The following is an 11,343-nucleotide window of genomic DNA, read 5'->3' as shown; positions in this document are numbered from 1 at the left end:
TGTTTACATTTACATTTATAGTCATTAGCAGACGCTCTTATCCAGAGGCGACTTAAAATTGGCATTTCACCTTATGATATCCATGGAACAACCACTTCTACAATAGTGCATCTAACTCTTTTAAGGGGGAGGGGCGGTAGTATGATTACTTTACCTATCCTAGGTATTCCTTAAATAGGTTGGGTTTCAGTGTTCCGGAAGTGTGATTGACTCCGCTGGACCTGGCTCTGTGAGGAGTTTGTTCACCATTGTTGCCAGAGCACGAACATTTTGACGGGCTAGCGAACGTGTACTTCCTCGAGGTAGGAGGCGAGCAGCAGAGGTGGATGAACGCAGTCCCTTTTGGTGTAGGGCCTGATCAGAGCCTGAAGTACGAGTCGCCGGTTTCCCCTCACAGCGCCGTAGGCAAGCACCATGCGTCTTGTACGGATGCGGAGCTTCAACTTGGAAGCAGTGGAGATGAGCGAGAGCGGAGTAGTGACTGAGGACTTGGAAGTTTGAACACCAACGTGGCTGCGCGTTCTGATTATTTAGGTTATGGCACAGGCAAGGGAAGCACCAACAGCGAGTTCAGCAGTAATCCAACGGGAGCATGGACAAACGGCTGGATTAGACCTGCGCCGCTTCCTGTGGAGCAGGTCGTACTCCTCGAATGTCTGTAGAGCTAGAACCTACAGGAACGGCTCACCGCCTTGATGTGAGCTTCGAGAACTACAGCGGTGTTGTCCAGATCACGCCAAGGTTCTTAGCGCTCTGGGAGGAGACACAAATGAGTGTCAACCGTATGGCGAATCATGGAAGCAGTCCTTCCCCGGTAGGAAGAAGCAGCTCCGTTTGCACGAAGGTTCAGCTTATGTGATTCCGTCATCTCACATCTATATGTTTGCCAGAAGCAAGATGCGATTCGCCACTTGGTTATCAAGGGGAAAGGAGAAATAATTGTGTGTCGTCTCATAGCAATATAAGAACATCCCAGTGAGGATAGACAGGAGCCAATGACTTGTGCTATCACGGGAATAGACAGGCCTAGAAACAGAGCCCGGTACACCAGTGGTGGGAGAGCACGTTGTAGCGAGACTATTCCCCACCGCCACCTCGTCAGGAGCGAACCTGTCAGTAGACGCAATCCAAGCGTGGCCCGCCGAGATGCCCATCGGAGAGCGTGGGAGGAGTCTGAGGTTCACAGTATCAAAGGCAGCCGATATGGTCAGAAGCGTATAGAGCAGAGGAGAGAGAGTTACTTAGTCATGGCGGCGAGCGCTCCTGACACAGAGAAGAGCCAGTCTCAGTTGACATGACTAGTTTGAAACCTGACTCTATTTGGATCAAGAATCATTCTAGAGAGAGATAGCAGGGGAGAGCTGGCAAGGACGCACGTTCAGAGTTTGGAGAGGAAACGAAAAGAAAGGTGATACTGGTTGTAGTTCTTGACATCGTGGGATTCTGAGTTGTAAGTTTTTTCAGACGGGGTGCTAAACGCTCGCTCTCCCTAACACAGTGTATGCCTTTGATGTGAATCTGGTCTAGTTAGTCAATACACACCAGTGAAGGCCCACTCCTCAGGCTACAGTGGCCATTTCAATGTTATGATGTTACAGCGTACGCACCAATCCCCTTTCTCTTAAAGGGCACAGTGGTTTGGAGGAAAAATTAAGTCCCAAAAATAGCTTTTAATCATGGACCATAGTTCAGTCTGTTGTGGAGTCATGTTGTCGGGGACTAATAGTCTGTGTTTTAAAGTGCATCAGCAGTTGTCACTAAGTACTTTCACTAGTCGTGTTTTATTGAGTTATTGATATTTTTAAAAGCAGAAATGGTGAATTCCCTGAAATAACGTAACACTTTATTCCGAGCTGTCAGTGTCTCACTTACATTGACGTCAACAAATACACACTAAGAAATCTGTTTCTGTTTAGCACCATCTTTTCTCTGCAGGTTTCCAAATCAAGATCAATATACATTCTCTCTCAACTGCTTTGTGTTATATTGATCGGTGGCTATAAATTCCGGTGGCCAATCTGGGTAGATCTCATTGGATTTCATTGATATGCAGTGGCATTCCACTGGAAGGTAATGATGAACAGATAGCCTACACGTGGCCTCAGAGCCTCGGAGCGTGACACTGTGTTTAACAACGACATGAGTTACTATGGCACCAGTAACCCACCTTCCACTGTGTGTGTGTGTGTGTGTGTGTGTGTGTGAGAGACCTTCAGAGCAAAGCTGTTAGACCTTTATGGTTACAGTAATAACATGCTAAATGCTGCTATCACTGGTCGTTCCACATAAAGACCTTGTCCACTATCCCCAGTCCCACCTGACACATCCCCCATTCTCTCTCTCTCTCTGCTGGGATGGTAAGGATGAATGGACAGGAGGATGGCTGGGAGGACGAGTGTGAATTGGCATCCCCCTATCCTTCATCCCTCCATCTGTTCATCAGGCAGGATTAGTAGTCTGAGGGTGGGGTGAGGGGGGTGCAGGGGCAGGAGGTGGGGGGGGAGTTGGGTGATGGGGTGGAGGTGGGTTAGGAGATGGTGAGGGTAAGGGGGAGGTGGGTGGAGGTGGNGGGGCGCTGGTGTTGTATTTATTATGTGGCTGGTGTGACCCTAGTTGCGTCCTCAAGACAGAGGTCTAGGGGGATTGTGCTGGTGAAGCCCTTAAGTTGGTCCTCAGACAGAAGGTCCTCAGGGGGCGCTGGGTTGAACCTAGTTGGTTCAGACAGACGGTCTGGAGGCGGGGCGCTTCATGTGGCTGGGTGAACCTAGCTTGTGTGTTCAGAACAGAAGGTCTAGGGGATTATCTGTGGCGAACAGTTGGGTAGACAGGTCTAGGCCGTAGTTCCTAGTTGGTCCTCAGACTGAAGGTCTAGGGGGCGTGTGTGTGTTTTTATTTAGTGTAGGGCTGGGTGACCCTAGTTTGGTCCTCAGACAGAAGGTCTTAGGGGGCGCGGTGCTATTATTATGTGGCTGGGTGACACCTAGTTGGTCCTCAGACAGAATGGTCTAGGGGCGCTGGGTGTTATTATTATTGTGGACTGGGTGAATACCGTATGTCCTCAGACATGAAGGTTATAGGGGGGCGGCCGGAGTGACTCCTAGTGTGGTCTACAGACAGAATTGGTCGTAGGTGTGGCGCTAGTTGTGTAATCTAACTTGTGGCTGGGTGAACCTAGTTTGGTCCTCAGACCAGAAGGTATAGGGGCGCTGGGTCGCCTAGTTTGGTCCTCAGACAGAAAGGTCTAGGGGGCGCTGGGTGAACAAGTTCTGTCCTCGACAGAAGGTCTAGGGGGCGCTGGGTGAAACCTAGTTTGGTCCTCCAGAAGAGAGTCTAGGGGCGCGCTGGGTTGAACCTTAGTTGGTCCTCAGACAGAAGGTGCTAGGGGCGCCTTGGCGTGGAACCTAGTTGGTCTCAGAACAGAGGTTCTAGGGGGCGCGTGGGTGTATTATTATGTGGCTGGGTGAACTAGTGTCTCAGACAGAAGGATCTAGGGGGCGCTGGGTGTTTATTAATTATGTGGCTGGGCGTGAAACCTAGTTGCGTGTCCTCAGACAGAAAGGTCTAGGGGCCGCTGGGTGTATTAATAGGTGTGGCTGGTGAACCTAGTATGGTCCTCAGACAGAAGGTCTAGGGCGCTGGGGTGTCATTTATTATTTGGCTGGGTGACCCTAGTTTGGTCCTCAGACAGAAGGTCTAGGGGGCGCTGGGTGTATGTAATTGATGTGAGCTGGAGTTGAACGCTCAGTTGGGATCTCTCAGACAATGATAGGTCTAAGGGGGCGGCTGGGTAGGCCCCTAGTTGTCTCAGACCAGATGTCTACGGGGAGCTGGGTGTATTATTATGTTGGCTAGGTGAACCTAGTTGGTCCTCAGACAGAAGGTCTAGGGGGGCTGGGTGAAACTAGGTTTGGTCTCAGACAGAAGGTCTAGGGGCCAGCTGGGTGTATGTTATTAATTATGTGGCTAGGTGACCTAGTTGGTCCTCACAGACAGAAGGTCTAGGGGCGCTGGGTTGTATTAATTAATAGTGGCCTGGTGAAACCTAGTTGGTCCTCCAGACCAGAAGGTCTACAGGGAATTCGCTGGTTGTATTATTATGTGGCTGGAGGTGAACGTATTTCTAAGACTTCGAGTTGTCTAGGAGGGCGGTCGCTAAGATGGTTCATAGGGACGAAGCGCTGTGACTAGTGGCAGACAGAAGGCTACGCTGGGTGTATAGGTTATGTGGCTGGGTGAACCAGTTGGTCCCATCCACGACCGAAGGTCTAGGGGGCGCTGGGTGAACCTTAGTTGGTCCTCAGACAGAAGGTCCTAGGGGGCGCTGGGTGTATTATTATGTGGCTGGAGGTGAACCTAGTGTGGTCCTCAGACAGGAAGGTCTAGGGGCGCTGGGTTGTATTATTATGTGGCTGGGTGACCCTAGTTGGTCCTCAGACAGAAGGTCTAGGGGGCGCTGGTGAACCTAGTTGGTCCTCAGAACAGAAGTTCTAGGGGGCGCATGGGTGAACCTAGTTGGTTTTCAGACAGAAGGTCTAGGGGGCGCTGTGGTTGTATTTATCATGTGCTGGGTGAACCTAGTTGTCCTCAGACAGAAGGTCTAGGGGGCGGCTGGGATGAACCTAAGTTGTCCTCAGACAGAAGGTCTAGGGGCGGCTGGTGTATTATTATGTGGCTGGGTGAACTCTAGTATGCGTCCTCAGACAGAAGGTCTAGGGCGCTGGGTGTATTATTATGTGCTGGGTGAACCTAGTTGGTCCTCAGACAAGAAGGTCTAGGGGCGCTGCGGGGTGTATATTATGTGGCTGGGTGAACCTAGTTGGTCCTCAGACAGAAGGTCTAGGGGCGCTGGTGTATATTATGTGCTGGGTGAAACCTAGTTGGTCCTCAGACAGAAGGTCGTAGGCGCTGGGTGATTATTATGTGGCTGGGTGAACCTAGTGGGTCCTCAGACGAAGGTCTAGCGGGCGCTGGGGGTTTGGACACCAGAGTTTAGACACCACTGTGTTTGGGAAAAAGTCTCTCTGTCTCTCTCTCAATTCAAATTCAATGTAAGGGTTTTATTAGCAGTTAAACATATGTTTACATTGCTAAAGCGAGTGAAATAGATAATAAACTTAAGTGAAATAAACGATAAACATTAACAGTAACAGCTCTCTCTCTCTCTCCTCTCTCTCTCTCTCTCTCTCTCTCTCTCTCTCTCTCTCTCTCTCTCTCTCTTTCTCTCTCTCTCCCTGGGGTTAAGTTGATTAGTTTGTTTACAGGTTATTCAGTCATTGTGTTGCCATGAGAACCTGATTTGAGTGTGATGGACTGTCTAACTCTCCCCTTCCTCACTTTCACAGTTGCTCAGAACAGGCCAATGATTATAGTGATATAAAAAACATGATTTGATCGTGATGGACATTGAATACTAAAATGATAATTTACTGACAATTGACTGAACAATAAATTATTATTCAGAGGCACGTAGGGGCAGTTTCACTGGTTTAGCATTGTTAATAGCTTTCTGTAATTTGGTATGTACTCTGTGCTACCCAACCAATCACTGTCAGACTGGTCCTGTGTTTCCCCAGGGGGGTAGGGTCCCTGCTGCATAGCTCTATCGTGGTAAATATGGCTTTAAGGAAAGCTATTTAGGTTTAATAGTCCCCGCTGGTTCAGTAAATAGGGAGTCCGTGACTACTTCCTAAATTGCACCCTATTCCCTTTATAGTGCACTACTTTTAACCAGTGCCCATAGCTCTATGTGCCCTGGTCAGAATTAGTGCACTATATCATAGGAGGATGCTGAGGGGAGAACGGCTCATAATAATGTCTGGAATGGAGTGAATGGAACGGCATTGAATACATAGAAACCATGTGTTTGATGTGTTAAATATCATTCCATGTATTCTTTTCCGGACATTACTATGAGCCACTCTTTCCCAATTAAGGTGCCACCGGCTGCCTGTGCGCTATACAGTGCATTCATAAAGTATTCAGACCTCTTAACCTTTTTCCACATTCTGTTACATTACAGCCTTATTTTAAAATGTATTAAAAAAATGTTTCCCGTCTAATCATCCTCAGTCTTCTTGGGTATGATGCTACAAGCTTGGCACACCTGTATTTGGGAAGTTTCTCCCATTCTTCTCTGCAGATCCTCTCTAGCTCATGTCAGGTTGGATGGGAAGCATCGCTGCACAGCTATTTTCAAGTCTCTCCAGAGATGTTCGATCGGGTTCAAGTCCGGGCTATGGATGGGCCACTCAAGGACATTCAGAGACTTGTCCCGAAGCCACTGGGAGAGAGAGAGCGCGAGAGAGACAAAGAAAGAGAGGGGGCTAGAGAGAGAGAGAGAGAGAGAAGAGAGAGAGAGAGAGAGGCAGAGAGAGAGAGGCAGAGAGAGAGAGGCAGAGAGAGAGAGGTGGATAGAGAGAAGAGAGGCAGAGAGAGAGCAGAGAGAGAGAGAGAGAGAGAGAGAGAGAGGCAGAGAGAGAGGCAGAGAGAGAGGCAGAGAGAGAGAGAGAGAGAGATACAAAAGAGCGCAGAAAAGAGAGAGAGATACAGAGGGGGAGAGGGAGAGAGGGAGAGAGAAATACTTTTTACTTTTTGTCTTTCTTTAATGATACATCCTCATTTAATTTAATTGAAACTTCACCACCCCCACCTTTAAAAAACACATATCCCCTGTACTGCGTACTCACCTTGCCCTCTACCCCACAATACAAAACAACACCACACATCACAATAACCAAAACCCCACCACTTCTACAACTGTAGATCCTACCCATCTGCCCCAGCTGAAACCTCAAATTCCACCCCAAGGCGTGCAGAGACCATCCCATTAAACACTAGTAAAGGGTCTGTTATCCCCTCACCTTTGACCCTGTTCCTCCTTGTTAGCCAAATAGCCCACTGAGCAAACAGAAAATTAAACAACATACATTTGGATTTTTCCTTATTCGAATACCTGTATCCCATTTATAAACATCCCGACAGTCAACTCCATCCCCAACCTCTCATCCCCAACCTCTCATCCCCAACCTCTCATCCCCAACCTCTCATCCCCAACCTCTCATCCCCAACCTCTCATCCCCAACCTCTCACACAGACATTCCAACAGAGACATTAATGGCATTAACCTGGCGCACACAGACAACAGATTAATCACAGTTTCTCTCATGACACAGAAAGGACACCCCTGTCTGACTCCCGGTTCAACCCCTACCAARCAGCTGTTAGTGGCCAGGGCTCCATGAAGAACCCTCCACTGGAGGTCCCCTGACCTCTTTGGTACTGGGGGTTTGTAGATCCCCCTCCATCTAAAACCCACCATACTCTCTGCTCCACATACCCCCTGCCACTGATGTGCCTTCACTCCTGTTAGCCTCCTAATGTTCCTAACCTTAACGCATAGGTTGTAGAGGGCTTTACCTCCCACCCCCTCAAACTCCCACAGGCTCGGAGTGTTAAAATCTAACAAGTCCTCCAGACCCCCTTGCCAGTCTCCAGTCTCTGCCGTCACCTGCAGTGGCGGAAACATTGGTGGCCCCTCCCCCTTTGGCCGCTCAAACACCCCCCTTACCGGCTCAGACAGTGCCTCCTGGACCTCCCCCAGGAATCTCTCCAGCAGCCTAAGAGACATTATTCCTGTTTGTTGTGCCAGGACTTCCAGGGTTTTCCACCCCTCCTCTCCCAGCAGTCGCAGGTCACCCAGCCTTTGTAAACCCTCTGCCATCAGTCGCCTCTGCAGGCGAATCTGACTGAACCGATCTCAAAATGATGTCTGGGTTGTGGAAGATCGGCTCCTCCCACACCCACTGCCCAGGCTCCACACCCCCTTCTCGTGTGGGCCTTAGCAGCTGCCAGACCCTCAACACCGCAGAGTAACAATCTGAGAGACCTGCTGTACTCAGCCTCTTCAGCTTCATGAGGAACAGCTGCCGGTCCAACCCTAATCCGCCAGCTCTTCTCAGCAGTGCGCATGCTGGTTCCCTCCAGCCGACATCAGTATGGTACAGCAGTCTCTGCGCCGCCTTTAGTCGGAATGCAGCCACCCTGCTCTCCAGTTCGACCAGGCCCTGTCCTCCTTCATGTACGGACATATACAACACTGCTGCCTTCAGCCAATGATGCACTAACAGAAAAAATGGAAAATGCCGCCAGGTTGTTGATTATCAGCACCCTCCCTCTATATGACACTTGGGACAGGAGCCACCTCCACCTGGCCAGTCTTGACACCACTGCCTGTGACAGCCCCTCCCAGTTCTTCCTGACCCACCTCTCTGAGCCCAGGTACACCCCCAAAATGTTAAGCCCTTCATAACCACACTACAAACCCCCTGGAAGCAGGGGGGGGGGGGTATCCTTCCATGCCCCACATAACAGAGCTTTGCTCTTGCTCCTGTTCACCTTAGCTGACGAAGCTCCCTTGTACACCTTCAGACTAGTCTCTAGTGCCGCCGTATCCTGCCCATCCCTTGACAAGGTCACAAATCTTTCTACTGTGGTCTGTCTGTCTGTCTGTCTGTCTGTCTGTCTGTCTGTCTGTCTGTCTGTCTGTCTGTCTGTCTGTCTGTCTGTCTGTCTGTCTGCCTGCCTGCCTGCCTGCCTGTCTGCCTGTCTGCCTGCCTGCCTGCCTGCCTGCCTGCCTGCCTGTCTGTCTGTCTGTCTGGTCTGGTCTGTCTGTCTGTCTGTCTGTCTGTCTGTCTGTCTGTCTGTCTGTTCTGTCTCTGTGTCCGTCCGTCCGTCCGGTCCGTCCGTCTGTCTGTCTGTCTGCGTATGCCAACACTGCTATGCCTGTCCAGCATACTTCCTGCAGTCCCCGACGTAGCAGGCCCAAAAAAGGCTCAATGGCTAGTGTATATAACTGCTCCGATAGAGGATGCCCCGTCTCACCCAGACTGGCCTACTGAGCCCCCCTCCCACCTTGCCAATACATGACGTCCCAGCATACAACATCTTCACACAGGCCAAAAACCTTTCCCCAAACCCAAACACAGACATCACATTAAACAGATACTCATGGTCCACTCTATCAAAAGCCTTCTCTTGGTCTAAAGAGACGAGTCCAAAGTTCACAATAGAACCTCTCGGCAAGTCCAACATGTCCCTGATTAAGAACAAGTTGTCCGTGATTTAGCAATAAACAATATAAACAATATGTCTGGTTCTTGTGTACTATAGAGTCCAGATGGGACTTCAGTCTGTTAGTGAGGACCTTGGCAAATATCTGTAATCCGCACAGAACAATGCCACAGGCCTCCAGTTCTTAAGTTTACACAAGTCTTTCTTGGGCAGGAGAGTCAGACAGCTCTTCGGCAACTTTCCTACTTCGACGCACTTCGACGCACTAACACGCAAAAGAAGTCCAGTCCAATTATTCCCCGGAATTCTTTTATAAAACCATCCAGTCCATCAAGCCCCGGGGGACATCTGGGTTACGGCCTCTGCCTGTTCATGGGACAACCCTGTGTGCCAGAGAGAGCTTAGGGAGATCTGCAAACAAAACCTGAGCACACATAGGATCACACAGTTCTGACCTATACAACTCAGTATTAATCTCCACAGTCCGCTCCCGCATCTCTCCCACCACAGAGGTCACCTGCCCATCAGACAGACGTAGACAATGCATACCCTCGGCTTCACCACTCTGTTTTTCCAAAAGCATGGAGAACCTTGCTCTTACAAGTGCTCCCTTTTCTTTAACCTGGACAAAACTTTCCAGGTCCCTACGTATTTCAGTTAAATTAGCTTGGAGGCCTACATTGCCTCGGCCCACCAGCTCCACATCACTGACACTACGCTCGAGTTCCCCCAATACTCTCCTCGTCTCTGAGGATGAGAGAGCTGTATGCTGTTGACAAATAGAAAAMAAAGTATTGAAAAGAAAAGACCAAGGAAAGAATGGAGAAAATAAGTAAGGACAGAGCCCTCCACACGGCCTCTCAACTACAAAACACTCCCAGCATGCACAGAGAGAGAGAGAGAAAGAGAGAGACGGTACACTATTCTGGTCAAATGTAGTGCACTATGTAGGGAATAGGGGACCATTTGGGCTGCACAATGAGTCTTTCTCCCTCTGCCCTAAGTCCCGATACACTCCACCGGCCAACAGCTTCCCTCTTCAAACTGTGTAATGATCAAATGGACAGCTTGCTGCGTCTCGTTGCTCACTTAGAATATACATCATGACTTCTCTGGAGGGGGAGAGGAAGAGAGCGCAAGAAAGCAGGTCACTATAGTCCCACTGTAGGGAAACAAGTTTGTGTGTCTACACACACACACACACCACACACACACAACACACACACACACACACACACACACACACACACACACCCACACACACACACACACACACACACACACACACACACACACACCAAACCACAACAACACAAACGCCTGGTACGGCAACTTCTCCGCCCACAACCGTAAGGCTCTCCAAGAGGGTAGTGAGGTCTGTTACAACGCATCACCGGGGGCAACTACCTGCCCTCCAGGACACCTACACCACCCGATGTCACAGGAAGGCCATAAAGATCATCAAGGACAACAACCACCCAAGCCACTGCCTGTTCACCCCGCTATCATCCAGAAGGCGAGGTCAGTACAGGTGCATCAAGCAGGGACCGAGAGACTGAAAAACAGCTTCTATCTCTGACTGTTAAACAGCCACCACTAACATTTAGTGGCTGCTACCAACATACTGACTCAACTCCAGCCACTTTAATAATGGGAATTGATGGAAATGATGTAAAAATGTATCACTAGCCACTTTAAACAATGCCACTTAATATAATGTTTACAAACCCTACATTACTCATCTCATATGTATATGTATATACTGTATGCTATATCATCTACTGCATTTTGCCATCTTTATGTAATACATGTACCACTAGCCACTTTAAACTATGCCACTTTATGTTTATATACCCTACATAACTCATCTCATATGTATATACTGTACTCTATACCATCTACTGCATCTTGCCTATGCCGTTCTGTACCATCACTCATTCATATACCTTTATGTACATATTCTTTATCCCTTTACACTTGTGTGTATAAGGTAGTAGTTGTGGAATTGTTAGGTTAGATTACTCGTTGGTTATTACTGCATTGTCGGAACTAGAAGCACAAGCATTTCGCTACACTCGCATTAACATCTGCTAACCATGTGTATGTGGCAAATACAATTTGATTTGATTTCATTTGATTTGACAAACACACACACACACACACACACACACACACACACACACACACACACACACACACACACACACACACACACACACACACACACACACACACACACACACACACACACACACCACACACACACACACACAC

Source organism: Salvelinus sp. IW2-2015, unplaced genomic scaffold (assembly GCF_002910315.2).
Source record: "Salvelinus sp. IW2-2015 unplaced genomic scaffold, ASM291031v2 Un_scaffold2795, whole genome shotgun sequence".
NCBI lineage: Eukaryota > Metazoa > Chordata > Actinopteri > Salmoniformes > Salmonidae > Salvelinus > Salvelinus sp. IW2-2015.
Note: the sequence above shows the minus strand (reverse complement) of the source record.